This window comes from Nyctereutes procyonoides, unplaced genomic scaffold (genome assembly GCF_905146905.1).
Source record: "Nyctereutes procyonoides isolate TBG_1078 unplaced genomic scaffold, NYPRO_anot_genome, whole genome shotgun sequence".
NCBI lineage: Eukaryota > Metazoa > Chordata > Mammalia > Carnivora > Canidae > Nyctereutes > Nyctereutes procyonoides.
In genome coordinates, this window is record NW_026575148.1 from 5061789 (window position 1) to 5079319 (window position 17531).

The following is a 17531-nucleotide window of genomic DNA, read 5'->3' on the forward strand; positions in this document are numbered from 1 at the left end:
TCAGTGTGTGATGTCCTCAAAGGCCTGAATGGTCTTAAAAGTTTTTAGACACCCCTCAGATCCCAGATCACTAAGAGCCACACAGTAAATGCTACCTTGATGTATGTGAACTTTGTGGTATATGCTGAGTAAATGGATGTTTTTTTAGGCTGCCCCAGTAAGTAGTCCATGAAGGGGAAGAGATAATAATTCAGTCTGCTCTGCAAGACATAGAAGAAGGGTAAGTATAGGAAGCAGTTAACTGAAACATACAACTTGCCCAATAAAAGAATGTGGACTTCTGGATGTCAGAGTCTGTTTGTACCAATTGTCGACTAAATCACTCATTCTCTTGGATAAGAGTAAAGAGTATGGGGGGGGGGCAGGAAGTGCTCAGCCAATGCTGTTCATTCCTGCAAAACATGGAAACAAAGAGGACCAGGAAAAGAGTTCTCCAATAGAACACACTTCCAAACATTAATCAGTCAAGCCAGAAATAAAGGCTTTTGCTGAGATGGAGGATGGGGTGGAAATGCTGCTGTAGGAAATGTGATAGGGAGTCAGCAAAAGAATTGTGAACAGCCATAAAATTAGAAAGCATGACTCTGTACAGATCCAGTCAGAATAGTTTTGTGATTTTCTATAGCAACATTCAACAGCCCAGCTGTGTGATGAGCGAAATAGTAAAGATGACCCTGGCTAGGGTAGAGAAATTCTCTTCCCTTGTTGATTCCTTGTGTATGTTCCTACATTAAACAATATATGACAAAGCAGCAACTAATTAGAAATATTAGCCTATTGGATCATAGGTCTTATCCTCTGATCAGAGGGGTAGTAGAGCAAAGCTCTTAAGAGGAAAAGCTTGGCACATTAACAGCCCTAGGTTTGAATCCAGTCCCTACTCTAATTAGTAGTGTCTTTGAGAACATTATTTAACCATACTGTATAAACACAATAGCATATACCCCTTAAATTAATTGAATTAAATAAGACAATGCATAAAGCATTTAACACAGTGCTTATAAATGCTGAATAAATGGGAAGGAACAGAACTTGAAATTCACAAGAATAAGCACTACTTGCTTTATAAGTTATAAAAATTAGATTGAAATTTACAAAGCTAGCATTTACCACAATTTATAATTAAATACAATTTGTTTATTGCCTGGTTCCTGACTAAACCATAGATTCCATAAATGCAGATACTTTCTCTGTTTTGGCCAAACATTCCCCAAATACAGTACCCAGCACGTAAGAATTAATTGATCAGCTAATTAAAATGAGCATGGTACCAAGTTCAGAAATTGTACCACAGGAATACTTTATTAGGAACTTCACCTTATATGTCCAGATCACTCTACAAGTCCACAGTGCTTAAAAAAATAACAAAAAAAAAATGGGCTAACTAAATCTTCTTCTGAATCTCTACACTTAGATTATCCTCCTTTCCTGAGCAAGAGAGAAGCTTCTATCTTGTTGGTATGGCTTTCCGTGGCTTCTCCCTCCTGGGCGAATTTCATCTTCTACTGGCCGATTAAGGGAACGAGAGCTTTTGGGATGTGTGTGCACGCTGCTGTGTGTTTTGTTGTATATGCACATGTGTCTTTTCTTATCAGCATAACACTTTTCCATTGTCACCCAGAACTGTCTCCTCCTCCTATTTACATTTACTCCATTATCCCTAGTTAGTATCCATAGCCACCACCTTGATTTCCCTCTACAATCTGACCTATTAGATTCTTGAAACTTCAATAACTTATACCATATAGTGAAATCAGTAGCATGGAAAACTGTCCATCTTTCATACTTCTCTCAGAATTGTGATTAGAGTATACAGACAAACATTTGTTTGGTTATCACTTTTAAAGCAAAACTCCTAAAGCATCTTTTAACGTAAAAACCATGAAGGGATACTGGATGTCAGGTAAGCAAACACAGATAAGAAAGGGAGTTGCTAACTTCTCTGTTGACTGAGATGGTTGTGCCAGAGTTTTCAGCTTTTCAGGGCTCATTTTTACTTTTTGAATACATAAGAAACAACTAGTAGCTTCACATCTGCTTCTGTGAACTGTTGTTTACTGGAGAGCGCCTCTTTAGCTTAACATGGGTTGACTACAAACAATACTTATTTATTTTCTTATTGCTCTTTCCAGTAAATAACAGATCTTACCTAAAAAATGGCTGAGGCCACCGTAAAGGTTTGTGATTCAAACACCAGATGACAACGTGCCATTCCTAACACACAAGGAATCCTTCTCCTGGACCATCTACAAGAAGGGACCTCAGATCTCCACAGCTTCGAGAATATTCAGCTGGTGGAACTTAGATTGCATTTGTTGTATGCACCCCACTAATTATTTTTCTAGTTTCTTTCTTGAATTTACCCTCAGGTTGTATCTTAATCTACAGTGGCTTCTGTTTGGGAATTGAGTATTATGAATTTCAAGGAGAAGATTAAATAAATCCTCTTTTAAAAATAAACAATTTAAAAAATAAATAATTTCAAGGGTGTGATTAAAGATGTCCCAGTGGCTGAAAATTTTTTCTGATTTATTTATCTGATGAATTTTTCCAAGTTTCTCTTGGTACAAAAGAAAGGGTAGTTTCCAAATTATTGATTTATTTCACCTTCAGTCAAATTCTGAAAACATATGTGAAAATTTATTCAGGGTGATTTAAACCAACATAGCCGGATGAATAATATGATTTGGCCGTTGAATGATGGAAAACAAAAGCCACCACATCACTGGGTCACAACCAACAAGAACAGGGTGTTTCTCAGATGAAAGCTCTCTTGCAGAATTAGGTGAATGCAGTCAATCTCATGCAGCAGATCATTCAAAGATGAGTTAATCCAAAGAGAATAAATACATAGTCCTCAGAGAAAACTATATAAACAGAAAAAATAATCAGCATCAATATGTCAGACATAAACCACAATAATGTATAGTCAAATACTTGGAAAAAAATCAAGTGTATGTTCTTTGGGGAGAGGATGCCGATTCCTGAAAAGATTATGAATGGCTTGGCTAGCTGTTTTGTTTCTTGAAGAACAATTACATACTTTAAGAATGAAGTTACAATTCTGTCATTATTTCATGCCCTTCTAGTACTTATTAATTATCATATATTATAGATCCTCCCTCAAGTGAGTAGTTTTCTAGGAGACCACTGGAGTATTATTAATTCAATTGCAGCAATAATTGACCCAGTAGAATGCTGGTGCTCTCTCCGATTGAAAGCGCCCTCCAAAGTGCTATGTGTTCAGAGAAGGATTTTTGTTGTTGTTGTTAAAGAAACAATAAACCTCCTGAAATCGGTTACATAAGCATTCATGCAAAGTCTTCTATGTGCAAAGTGCCATGTTAGATATTTGGAGAGACATCCAGGAACATTACATTTTCATTTTTTTTGTCTAAATTCAATTAGCCAACATATAGTACATCATTATTTTCAGATGTAGTGTTCAATAATTTATCCGTTGTGTATAACACCCAGTGCTTATCCCATCACATTACATTTTCAAAAGGAAAATAAGAAATGAACACAAGGAACTTTAAAACAAGGCCGAATATAAACATGATAGATTGGAGCTTTAAACAATGCACCATAGGAGGAAAGAGGAAAGATGTATTCAAGTCCAGAGTAGTTTGGAGATTGGGGGTTGTCTTCAGTTGGAGAAAGGGCTTATTTACTATTAGTCGTTACTTTAAACTTTTGTTGTAACAAAAATAAATGTCATCCAGAATGTATCACAGACATGAATAAATGATGAAATACAACCAAAACTCTACACAAACCATTGGTGATAGACTCACTTACGGGTCCTCACCTGCCAACACAGTCACCAAGCCCGTGTGCAGTAGCCATACATGCACCCTCTGATATTCAGCTGGAATCACGCACCTACCTGCTTTTTGAATATTTAGCACACTTTAAAAGTTTCCTTTACCCAGGATTGTACTCACATAAGAGGTACATGAAAAACTAGAATTATATTTAAAGAATGACGCAATGTTGAAAATCAAAACTTTTAGGTTTGTCCCACTCCTCGCATCTAATTGCACTATTAATCCGACCTTCCTCTTTTTCCCTTTTTTCCTATAGAGGAGATGTAATAGTTTGCAGAAGGCTTCCTAGGGCACAAGTTTTGAAAATAGGGTCTTAATTGAAAAAGATCGCATTTGTAAGAATCAGCCGCCTGGTATGCCAATAAAAACCAACAACTAAATTCCAACACAGGTCCCACAGCCTTCTCCTGGTCTTTTCCTCAATGCTTAGTGTGCAGTTCTGACTGTAATCTAATAATTGCTTTTCTGATCCAAATATCAATACTTAATGTTTATCACCAGAATGCCAAGTTAGATGGCCTGGCCTCCTCCTCCTCCTAATAAGAAAAAATGACCTAAGCATTAGCCAGGCTTTGATGAAATAGGGAGTGAACTGAAGGGAGCCTCCTTCCGCCAACACAGCAGCAATGTGTTTTGTCTCGACTGAACTTCCACAAATGTGTAATTTATTTGGAAGAATATGTTACAGATAAGCAAAAAAAAAAAAAAAAAAAAAAAGGCATCTGGAAGCCTTCTTGCCAAATGGTAACTTTCTGGAAGGTTCCTCATTTAGAAGTAATTTCTGGAAAATTTCTTGATTAATACAAATCCGTGAACAAACTTAAAAATGATGGCTTTGTTATTGCTTTGGCACAATATGTTAACAACACTGTGAGTGCTGCCAAAACTCTGAGAGTTCTTTCATGCGGATTATGGTCTTGTTTACAGATCCAGCTGTACTGAGGCCTTGTCCACGGTGGTAACCTAACAATGTTCCCAGTGGGGGTGCCCATTAGGGGAGGGGAGACTAACTGAAGTTTAGTTTGTTTAAATTGAGCAAGAATGCACAGCGGCACTCAGATCTTTGGGGAATGTGTTGGAAGCATACCCTTTCTGGGATCTGTTTTCGTTTATTTAAGGGGGATGTTTGCATTGCTCAAAAATTGCAATACACAAACTTGCCATACAAGATGCCTTCCAAATGTTTACTGTGGTCTATACAGAAGTGAGCAGAAAACACAAATAATACTAGATTGGAGTGAAATGCTAAATGAAAAAGGTAATTGCTAGCCTCTGAAATTTTTACTAATTAAAAACCCAAACTACTTTCTGTGATATATATGTGTGCATGCACGCAGAAAACCTATTCCCAAGTAGGACCATATAAATTGGATAGGAAAGGTAAACAAAACACACTGAAGAATATGAATCTCAAACTGTCGGAAACTGGCTTTCATTAATAGGACACTTATGCAAATATTTTCTTTTCATTGCTTTGCATAGATTTGTATACATGAATTTTACTGGCATTTTATTTTACAGGCTCTAATGACAAAATAAAAATTGCTTTTTTTCCCCAAAAACAAATGTGGGAAACAATAGAATCACACATTTTCTCACCTAAGACAAAAAATTTAACAAGATTTTAGTGGCTGTATGTTATTACCAAAAAAGAATCAGGAATATTCATTGCCTCCACGTTAACTTTCTGACATCTATGAAGTCCCTAAATCAAAATAATATGTTCAGAAGAAGCTTTCACTTTTTCTGCCTTCTGTCCTTTCTGCTAAGAGAGGATCAGGAATAGACCAGCGAGACCCCAGGCTGCTGGGCCCCTTAGCCGAACTCTGGTAGATAAAGGCCTCCTCAAGTGTTTCCTCCCTGACACCCACCGAGAGGCCATGGCGCTTCTGTCATGTTAAAAATGTATTGAGCTTGAAGTTCATCTCTCAGATATCATTTAGGTCAAAATAAAATTCTTCCTGGAAAACTCATGATTCACAGTTTTTAACCTGAATTCAGTTTTGTTCAAGTAATTTCATCAGAGGATTTATTTTCTACTTGATTCAAAAAGTGAAACTCCAGTGAATATTTTTTAAAAGCCATGATTTTCATTTCTCAAAAAAAAAAAAACCTCTCTTAATATTTCACTATATAATATTATCCTGGATATCAATACGTCAATATTTTAATTAAATATACCCTATTCTCTGGTTATAATATAGAAATCTTGCTAATATACAAGAGAAAAACATGAAGTTGCCCATTTTTCATAAAACTGCTCAGCCATTTATGCAGTGCCTTCGTATTTAGCATTCCCACATGCAAATGGCATCCTGTGCAACTCTGTCCATGAGGATGCAATGCATTCCCCCCACTATCACCAAACTCCAAGATCAGTGATGGAGGACAGAGGGTTATCACTATGGTCATTGGTTTACAGAGACATCTTTATTCTTCTTATTAATGAATTTCACCTCCACATATTTCTTGAAAGAACTGCCTTGTATGTTAACATAGTTTTTGAATTAAAATTAGTAAAAAGCAATACAATAAAATATAAGGACAAAGAACACAGCATCAGCCTACCTAAGTTTTTATACCAAATTTTCTACTTACCAACTATGAACCTTTGGATAAGCTACATGTTCTGTCCATGTCTCAGTTTCCTCATCTATAAAAATGGACCTAATAGTGGTAACTTTTCCATTGGATTGTTTTGAGGATTAAATGGAATAATACGCACACGACATTTTAACAAAGTGCCTGGAACATGGTAAACCCTCAATAACTGCAATGTATAAAAGTAATACCAGACAGATGAGCCATTAATTTTAGTACTTTCCATGTTTTGAAGCAGTTAATAGGGGCATTTTAAAAAATACCAAAGGCCATGTTGACAGATACAATATTACTAAAAGTATTTCATAATTGTTCTGACAATATCTTATAATCAAATCTGGAAATATTTAGAAACTATTAAGTTTATGAAAGACAGACCTGACTGAACAATTTAGAACCAAGCTTTTTGATATACTGTTTTCCAAATTCCCTTAGGGATAATAATGTGAGGTTAAAACAAAACAAACGATAGATTGTGACATAGACCTATGGATCTATAACTAATATCAACAAAGATAAGTTTAATACCCAACTATTTTCCAGAATATTCTATTCAGTATATAGTAGTTCTTTACTGTGAACTATTTTCCTGCATTCAAAATTCAGCATGTATTCTCTACTGACAACTTAATTTCAGAATACAATTACCAAATATACAAAATAAACCTTTTTAAAATAAGTCCCTTAATATCTATAAGAAACTGCCAAATGTGCCCATGCTCTGAGTTTCCTCAACATGGTGACCATAAGTCTCTCATAAATTAGCACCAAAGAGGCCCAGTCACTGTTTCTAGGCTGAAACCTCTCCAGATTTTCAATGCTACCCTGGTTGAGACCAAACAGTCCAGGGGCGGGAAGAGATAGGGATGCTTTAGTGCCAATCTCAGGATTATATAGTTACGCATAAAGTATTTTCCTAATCCTGTTCATTATTCTGATTTGCTCCCAAGGACACAGATGACATAAGGTATTAGGAAAACAAGTACCTTCTAAAAACATTTCGATGTTTATAATTTCATGACTGAAAAATGAAACCAATGTTTTTGCTTTCTAGAAATGAACTATGGAGTCTCTTTATTACCTCATCGGATTAAACGAGTTAATGAGCCAGACAAGATATTTGTTAGATGTAGTCACATAACTCTTAAAATAATCTTGTCCAAATCAGCACCCCATATTTCCATATGTAGTGATAAGATTGATCAGATTGTGACACGTGCTAATGGAAGCTCAGAAATTTGGGGAAGATAAGTTAGAGTAGCATGCGTGAGAACTACTGGGTATAATGTTCCTCCTGAAATTACAAGTTCACACACAACATTGTCAAACCTCTGTGTGTAGTAATTTTATGTTGTTGTTGTTGTTTTAATCCTTTCTCTGGGGGCACCTAGGTAGCTCAGTGGGTTAAGCATCTGCCTTCAGCTTAGGTCATGGGCCCGGGGTCCTGGGATGGATTCTGCATTGGGCTCCCTGCTCAATGGGGAGCCTGCTTCTCCCTCTGCCCCTCCCCTAGCTTGTGTTTTCCCTCTCCCTCTTTCAAAAATTAATAAAATCTTTAAAAAAAAAATCCTTTCTATGTGCCATTCTTTTTTTTTATTTCTTTTTTCTTTTTTCTTTTTTTTTTTCTTTTTTCTCATATGGGAGCCCAGTCATTGAATCTTTAGGATTGAAAGTCATTCTGGAGGAAAAAAGAAAGTATTCTTCACCATTGCAGTGAGTGAATCATTCGTAGCTAAAGGCGGCCTTTGTTCTCAGTCACCGGTTAGCCTGCACTTTCATAGCCTAGTGCCTTCCACCAGAGCCCCTTGATATATTCACAGAAATGATGGAAGATGCATGAGACGTGAAGGTGACATGTGCAGTCTCCAGGAGGAAACTGATGCCCTGGTTGCTCGCTAAGGAGCCATCCTGGCATTAGCCGCATCTGCAGCCATCCGGCTGCCCTCCCAGCTGGAAGGAAGGTGCTAAGCAGCAGCTGTCAGCAGAAAGACAGAGGCAAGGGGGTGAAGTCTCTCCAGTTCCCAGAAATAAAAATTGTCCATGAAAATCTCCAGTACCGTACCCTGATAGCTGCCTTCCTTGCAAGACTTCGGACTTAACTTCCTTGAAACTTCTTAAGCCCGCTGCCTTACCGGTTTCAGGGCGATGCATTACTCAGCCACTGCCTGTGAAGTGAACCAGAACAATCTGAGGTTAATTCACCTCTCCCAGCAATCATAAAAGTTTGTTCGTTCATAGATTCGACAATGAAATTGTTACTGATTAGTCCAAGTCAAAAATCTGCACTTTCGTCATTTCAAAAACGATTTAATTACCTTTTTCTAATGCAGTATATATGCTCCATTTGCCAAGACAAAAGAGCTATTATTCAACACGAAAAAAATATTGCTGTAGCAAGCACAGTAACTTTTAATGTTTTCACTGCTGAACTGTCAAAATGTGAACATTTCCACCCCCACCCCTGAAAAAATGAAAGTATGGAACCATAGTATAACCTTCACTTTTATAGTAAGAGGTTTCTAGAATATGACAAAGAAAACATAGCAATTTCAGCCAGGTCATAATTTAGTATAAAATAAAACAAGACATTTAAACCCGAGGAGGAAAAAAAAAATCTGAGAGTGGTAGAACTATCAAACTATGTGTGCAATTTCCTTGTGCTCAAATTGCATTTTCTCCCTTCAGTGTTATATGGAGCAGGGTCTTGCCCTCTAGATTAGAGACTTTTGCATTAGAGGAAACTAGGTTATGTCTTCCACTGTCAGAGACAGAAATTATGAGCTGGAGTGCATTTTAGCCAGTCACTCTGAGAAATGTTAGCCCAAGGGGGTAATAATTAGAACTGTTTTTGTCAGGTGACTGCATTTTAAGCAGTGATGTGTCTGAGAATCTAGCTGAGGGGTTTAATATAAATATAAATATTTTTTTCAGTCAGCATTGTGGCTTGATTTTTTTTTTTTTGCTTTGCTTTTTATTTCAAAAGTAAGCACTTTTCAGGAATTATCAGCTAAAACGTCCCACAGTTTAGTATTATGGTGACCCAATAATATAACATAGCCAGCAGAAAATGATACTCGAGCAGTATGAGAAGTTAATGCATAAACCTATAAACCAACTCATTATGAGATCATCATGTATTTACGGACACAAATAACTAGTCTGTATACATTGTTTCTAGGAATCTAAGCACAAACATCGATAAGAATTTCACTTCTGAATTATCATATTACTTAAGTTGTTATCTAATACAATTTAATTTAGTTCCCACAAATAAATTTTAAAAATAAAAAAAATGTAATTTATGGACTTTTGGAATACTTCACCCTGGTATAGCCCCTCTGGGGTCAGGGTCCCACAGTAGGGTGGGTAGCCGAGGAGTTCTGTTATTATTTATTAAGTTGCCCAAATCTGAATATACCCCCTTTTGACAAGAATGGATCATTTTAATATTTGTTCCCATTACAAAAGCATTATGGAAAAATGGGGATGAATGGAAACAATCTCTTCTCCTTTAGCTTATAAAGTTTAATAAAGACTATCCTTTTGTTCTTACAATAACCCTGGCTTTACAAATAAATGAATCACTTTAGATTATGAGCTTCTCAGAACACAAGATCATGTTTTCTATAGGTTCTTAAAAATACCACACAGACCTTCCCATAATAACATAAATAATGAACAGCTATAAAATAAAAGCTTTCTCCTGAAAACTAGCTTACACTATTCTATAACACATGAGACAATAAATGCAATCATTGAAAAGTAACTAATTTTCTGGGACTGCTCTACTTTATATATGGACACACAGATATTTTAAATCTTCTTTCTGAAAAGGATTCAAGTGGAAAAATTTTTGTTGTCATTTATTATAACCAATTATGAGGACACCTTTCACAATATCACAATATTCCAAAGAATAAGCTTATGAGGTGCGAATTCATTTCTCCACCGTATAACTCAACATACCTTGCTCTGCAGCACCCAAGATATTCATATCTCTCAGTTTGAACCTTAAGTGACTGTTCAAAAAGACTGCTTTAAATTCTCTAGCAAGGCTGATTCTCTCCTCTTGAGGGATCTTACACCGACCCCCGCCCTCGCTCCCCTTTTTCCCAAGATGCTATCTGGGCATAAGAAAATGATCTCATGTCCTAATGGTGGCAGGGGAAGGACGTCTGGCTTGTGCATCCAGGTCTTCTCTGGCCTCAGCCAATCTGTTTCCCCACTATACCAAGTTATTGAGTATTCTGTGCTAGTATCCCACATGTTATGGTTTGTACTGCCTGCACTTTGGGGGGCTTGCAGAAGGGAGGGTGATGATGGCACCTATTCCCCAAAACCTCAGATTCTCTTATCACTTTCTGTAACAAGGTCCCTAGCCTCTGTGCCATCCCTGCCCTGATCCCAAGCTTCTTGCATTCAACAGATTTTCTTAGTAATAGGCTATTTAAGAATTTATAGAACCCTTGAAATCCTCATGGACCATGGGAAACCAGGGGAATTATTTAGCCCTCATGTCTTCTTTCAATTATTCCTAATTTCCCAATCATGTGGCAACATATCGATGTTGTACCACGATAAATATGGAACTTCTGGGAATTTGAAATTCTCCTAGGATAGATCATGAAATAAGTAGCAAGCTTAACCTAACTCCCGACCCGTGAATCCCACCATTTTAACTGGATTTTTCTGCTAGCTCTCACTTTACCTCAACGCAAAGCATTTGAACTCCGCATGTTGAATGAACTCAAGGACACTCTCATCTGACCTCCTATCCCTCTCCTGTCTTCCCTCTTCTCCAACCTGCTCTTTCTGTCAAGACTGCCACCATGTTCTATCCTCCTCTTTCCCTCAGTTTAATTCACTCTCCCCTTCACTGGTTTGATACTGGTGGACAAGCGTCAGGACAATAAACCAGATTATCAAGGAGAGAAAAGACAACGGGAGGTATACTGGGGTGTATGGGCTCCTCCCTGGTTTTTCTCTACCCTCTTTGGCACCTCAGGGGCAGGAAGATTGCAAAGCTGGATTTCCCAGACTCCCTTGCCACTTGCCTGCCCATTAAGTTCTACCAGTGGGCGGCACTGGTGGGAAGTTGAGGAGAACAAGAAGCCATTTCTCCCTGATTCTAATGGCAGTTTCAGCAGCTTCAGTCATGACAGGTAAGCATGGTTCCAAGTTGTACTCAGGTTGCGCTCACACTCGCGGCCTCGGCCACACGTAAGACCCTTTCCTCCTTTGGGCCTCTGGGCCTCAGGGTCAGGAGTGCTTCTCTACAGATGCTACTCTCTCAGCAACCTCACCCCATCGGTGCCTCTAGCCCTTCCAGTACTTTGTAACTGTATTAACTCTGCTTGAAATTCTTCAAATGGGTTCTGTTTGTCTGATTAAACCCTGCCTATTTAAACAGGCCAATCATAGGAGCTTTATTACACTTAAACAAGATCTACCTGTTGAAGTCTTTTTAGTTGCCTTCATTTTTTCATCGGTAGTTGAAAAGAATGTGAGGTAAATCTTTGGCGTAATTGCCACTAACCATCGTAACTACCTAAAGAGAAGGGGAAGACTACACCAGAGCCTAGATGGGGTCTACAACAGAGAAGGGGAAACGTTAGTTATTACGGCTCTGTTTTTTACCATGTGTTTCCACAAGTCATGTTCTGCCTTTCTTGCCCTACTCCATCTAGCGCCGCATTCTCTTACTTCCAAATTCTCCTGACTTTGAACAAATTGTACTCCAAGGTGCCAGGATGCTGATGCCATTAATCACCTGTGGTAATGAGGAATGCTGTGGTCCAAGGACTCAGGGAGCAAGTAAAGTATACACATACACACATTCAATTGCTCCTCTATTTTCCTTTCAAGTCAGGGGCCTGTTAAGTGGAGGAAACAGGTTGACTTTTTATCTTTATATCTCTAGGCCTGTTTTATCCCAAAGTCAAAAGGCATGTGAACAGCTTTTAGGATTTTTATAGACTTAGAACCATATAATTATAGCAGTAAAAAGAACATTAGAAATCATATTATTTTACCTCCTCATTTACACATGATTATCTCTACTATAACACTCATCACTCCTACCATAATTTTTTTTTTATCTTCCCAACTGATCCATGAACTCCTTGAAGAAAGGGTCTGTGGTTTTTAACTTAACATCTGTGTCTAACATAGTGCCTACAACACAGGAAACATTCCATAAATACTTGTTGGAAAGAAGTAGATGAATGGATGGAAGAGTCAATGGATTAATGAATGAAGGAATAAGTAAGAGTTGAATATCGTGTCTAAGAATACACAGCAATAAGCAGCCTAATAAGGAGTAAAGAACATCTCGTCTTATTTTTTCTAATTCCAAGTCCAGTATTGTTTTTACGGACTCTCTTCTGACTTAGCATTTTAAATGTTTCTGCATAAAACAAGGTTTAGTCCCTTTGCCCTCAGAGCAAATGTAGAGATGTGGGTGAAACAAGGAGAGATGCCATTCTACCTGCCAGGGAGAGAGAAAGGAAGGTACTTGGTACCTAGCACAAGTTTCAGAAGCAACGGCAAAGTCCCCAAGACCCGTTGAAAAGGAGAAGACTCAGGCAAGCATGACAGAAAAATCATACTGGACCCAGCTGCACCACACATTCAATTTCCACTGTGGTCAGTTTGTGACTATTTATGGAAAAGCTACCACATATAAGTAGCTGGATACTCTGAATTTTCACCTGGGGAGAGAAAAGTTCAATATCTGTCTACATTATCACTATTTTTCCCCAGGAACAGTACATGTCACTTACACAAATTGTAAAAAAGAACAAAAGGCCGTAAGATATGAAACTGCTCTTTCAGAATCCAAATGCTCTAGAAGCATCACTGATGTTAATGTATAATATTTAGGAAAAATACATTCATCTGGTTGCTCTCTCAACATGTATAATTTCTAAACCAAAAAAAATAAATAAATATGGGAAATTAGGAGGACAAACAAATGCCACTAAAAGATAAATACTATTAAAATTCTGTTACAAAAACACTTGAATTCCTTGGTGTTTATTTTAACTCCAACTGCAAATCACAAACCACATCATCTAAGACTCAAAACAAAACTATATACACATGCTTACACCCAGAAATTTCGGCAGAAAATTAACACACCATAAAAAAGGAGCCTGGTATGCCACTTGGTTGCATATTTCAGTTTCTCCCAACATGTGATGAAGTAGAAATGTGACATTTGATATTATCACTGATGGTTAATTCTGTGAACATTTTAATATTTTTCAGACATCCCAAGATTTATATTTTTTCCTCCTCAAATGAAAGTGAGAATTTAAATACCAAGTCTTCCCTTTCTTTTGAAAAAATAAATGCTATAATACACCTCCCAAGGTTAATCTGTGTCCTTGCACCTCCAATGAATCCATGGCAAGAAGATTTTTTATTGCTCTGCCATATCTAAAATTGCTTAGTCCATACTCTCTTAGACACATCATTTTTCAAACCCAAACTTCTAAGTTTCATCAGAAAGGAGCACATTACACTAGATGCAAAGTGAATGACGACTAACGCATGTTCTTGGGATATGCACCATTATTCACCAAATAAACAAGCCCATATGTTTTAGGTTGAAGAAATAATCTTGCAGGAAGCACTGTTAAGATACCACAGACTCTGAATGATTCTTTGGCAAACTTAAAGTAGTTTGTTCTGGAAATTGTATCATCCATGGAGCCCTAGCTCTGGCCACTTGATTTGTAATGGATACCGTTCCAAATAAATAGTCTACATTCTCAGCCTTGGCGTTCTTATGTCCTCTTAATTCCAGGCTATTGCAGTCTGGCTTCTTTCTCCTGACTCCAAAACATGGTGGGAGGAGGGGGTTCTTCCAAAGCCAATTAAGGGTTCAATTTTACCCCCCTAAAATCCAGAGGTAGAAATTGCCACCTCCAGTATCTCAGAATCTGACCTTATTCAGAAATACGGTCTTGGCAGATGACCAAGTTATGATGAAGTCATTAGGGTGGATCCTAATCCAGTAGGATCAAAATCCTTAGAAATAAGGGAAATTTGGACACAGAGAGAGGCACGTACACAGGAATGACACGACACAAAGACAGAGGCAGAGATCGGGGTGACACACCTACAAGTCAAGGAATGCCAAAGATGGCCAGCACACCACCACAAGCTAGGAAAGAGGCATGGAACAGATGCCCCCTCACAGCCCTCCGAAGGAACCAACCCTGCTGATGCCTTGATCTTGGCCTTCTAGACCCCAGAACTGGGCGAAAATACAGGTATGAAATTTAAGTTGCTTAAACCACTCAGTCTACAATATTTAGTTACAGCAGCCCAAGAAAACCAATAAAAGCCTACTCTAGAAAAGAGCAGAGTTGGACTCTGGACTCCTCTCCTCACTCACTGAAGGCTTTCCCCGAAGTTCTGTGCTCAGCTCTCTCCTCCCAGGGAAATCGCAGCCATCCCACAGCTTCCACTGTTCCCTTCAGACCAAATGTTTTCACATCTACACTCCTACTCCTGTCTCTCTTCATTGACCCCAATATGTATTTCTAACTACTTGCTGGGTATCTCCAAGCACTTTTTCCTGTAAGTACCACAATCAAAGTCCTCGCAAACCTGCTGGCTGCTTCTGGGTAAATGATGCTATCTTCTCGGTTAATAGCATCACCACCCACCCAGTCAACTCACCTAGATGCAAATTATGTCTAACACCTCTTCCTCCCTCAGTCCCTACGTGGAATAGTTCCAGTAAAATCTACCTGTGAAAGTCTCCTGGCCCTATCTTATCCTTCCCAGTCATGTTGCTGCTGTATTGGTTCAAACCCTCATCATTTCTTGTGCCAACTTATTCCAGGGGTCTTGTAAAGGCTCTCCCCCTGCCCCTGAGCCACTCCCCTCACTTTTTACAAAGTCCCCTTCCCACACATGATCTTTCTTGTCTACACTGTACTTATAGTAAGCCACTGAGACATAGAGGAAGTTAATTGATGCATAAACTAGCTTATGCTGACTTATATCCATTAATGAGCTTTATACCCCTATTTGTTCTGATTTGCATGCTAGGGTGTGTTGGTTTGATAGCAAATTGCCCCTTGGAAACATACATACATGCCAGTATGTCATGGCACTTTCAGCTTAGTGAGGCAGTTTGCACTCTGAGAGCATGTAAAATAAAAACCAAAGGATATTCTATATGCTGTAAGGCTCAGTGCAATTGCTTCTCGTCCTTGAGGATCATCCTAGACTCTGCCTCCTGCCTCACCCTCACCTTCCTCTTTCTGCTTCTCCCTTTATCTTTGGCATCTCTCCTTATCTTACAGTAATTTGTCACTTTTCCCTCCCATCACCAATTTCAACTAAACTGTAATCTGCTTAAGGTCAGGAGCTGTACCTGAGCATTCTTTTCATCCTCCTAAGCACCTCACACAAAGTGCAAGGCTATTGTCTATGCTCAGGAAATGTGGATTGAGTGAGCTCAGTCACAGAAAGTAATAAATTGATTTTTTTTTCAGAAATGCACCATCTCTCCAGAAATCCACAGTGCCCACATTTTGCCTTATGAGCTCATTTTAAAGTGATTGGATGCATTTTATTGGCTAATGTCTGCCATGTGGTAATGTCTTCATTTGCTGAGTTGATGTTCCAAATCTTACAATTCTTAGTCATAATTATTAGTTTTTCCCCTGAATTTTGTGCTTCATTGAGGCTTTAAAGGGTAAAATTAACCTCCCAGCTTTTCCTCCATAAATTTATAATTTCATTGTGATTTCATTGCTATATTGGCTTCCATTTCAGAGGTTTGTCCAAAGTTTAGGTGATTATGTATCTGTTGTTTTTTTCCTCTCACAAATGCAGTTATTTCCTTGCAATCTAACTTGCTCAACTGTAGAGCAATAGACACAGCAACATGATGAAGAACTCTAAATATTATTTGCTTAGAAAAATTCTATCTTAGCGGAATGGAACTTTTTTATTTTTTTAACCTGTGTTAAAATTATATCAGAATTTGTAAAACAAAGACTCATTCCCCTAATATTTTTCCCTGCTTTGGCATCTGTTTGGACGTAAGTCAACATTTTCTGCAGAACACAGCACTGTAAAAAGTACATTGACAAGGTCTTTAAGAGATACCTTAAGCATAAAATTTGTTTAGTTACTCAACAGTATGGAAATCTGGTTATTTAACTTTAACTGGAAATATATGGCTCAAATGTTACTGAAGTCATAAATTATTATATACTTAAGAAATGCGCTTGGATATTTATCATTTCTCAATATTGGGTAATGCTGTCAAAAATATTAGACTCCTAAACTACCTAACTGCTTGTAAAAGGACACCTTGACTGACTTTGTAACTGGAAAAAACACTCACCTAGAGGGTCAGAAAAGCTACTTCAGCCTGGTTACAAAAATAAATTTGGATGAGTCGCAAAATGTCTTTGAGACCCTCTGGGGGAGAAATTAGAATAACAATTTTTACCTTCCTTTCCAGCTTGTCCTTTGTAAATGAAAGCATGAAAACCTGAAGTGCTGTCTGCCTTTGAATACCTCTAGTCTATCACCTGGACACACCCAGCTACTCCCCCACCCCTCCTTGCATGGATCCATTTCTCTAATTGGGAAACAAGTTATAATTCATCAGAAAGAGCAGAAGAACCTAGACCAGTAACTCAGTAGCTCAGCATTTAGTAGGCCTTGCTTCACGACTTCTAACAACCAGACTTGCCTTTTTACCTTTAAGAAAAGCCATGCCTCATACCTTGGTTTTAGTGATAGCATTTCAGGGCTTTCAGGTCTCTGCTCTGATTTGCTTCCCATCAGGCCAGCTAGCTCAGTGGTTCCCAAAGAGTATTCACAGACCAGAAACATCAGCATCACTCGGGAACTTACCCAAAAGGCAAGTTCTTGGGCCTACCAGAGACCTACTGAATCACAAGCTCTTGGGATGGAGCCCAAATGGAGCTTGGTTGAACAAACTCTCCAGGTGAGTCTGATGAATGTGAAAGTCTGAGAACTACTGGGCCATTTCCTTACCTTCAATTCCTCATTTTCATGTGTGCCTCTGCTTTCTTCTGGTCCTTTCTCTCTAACAGAGCA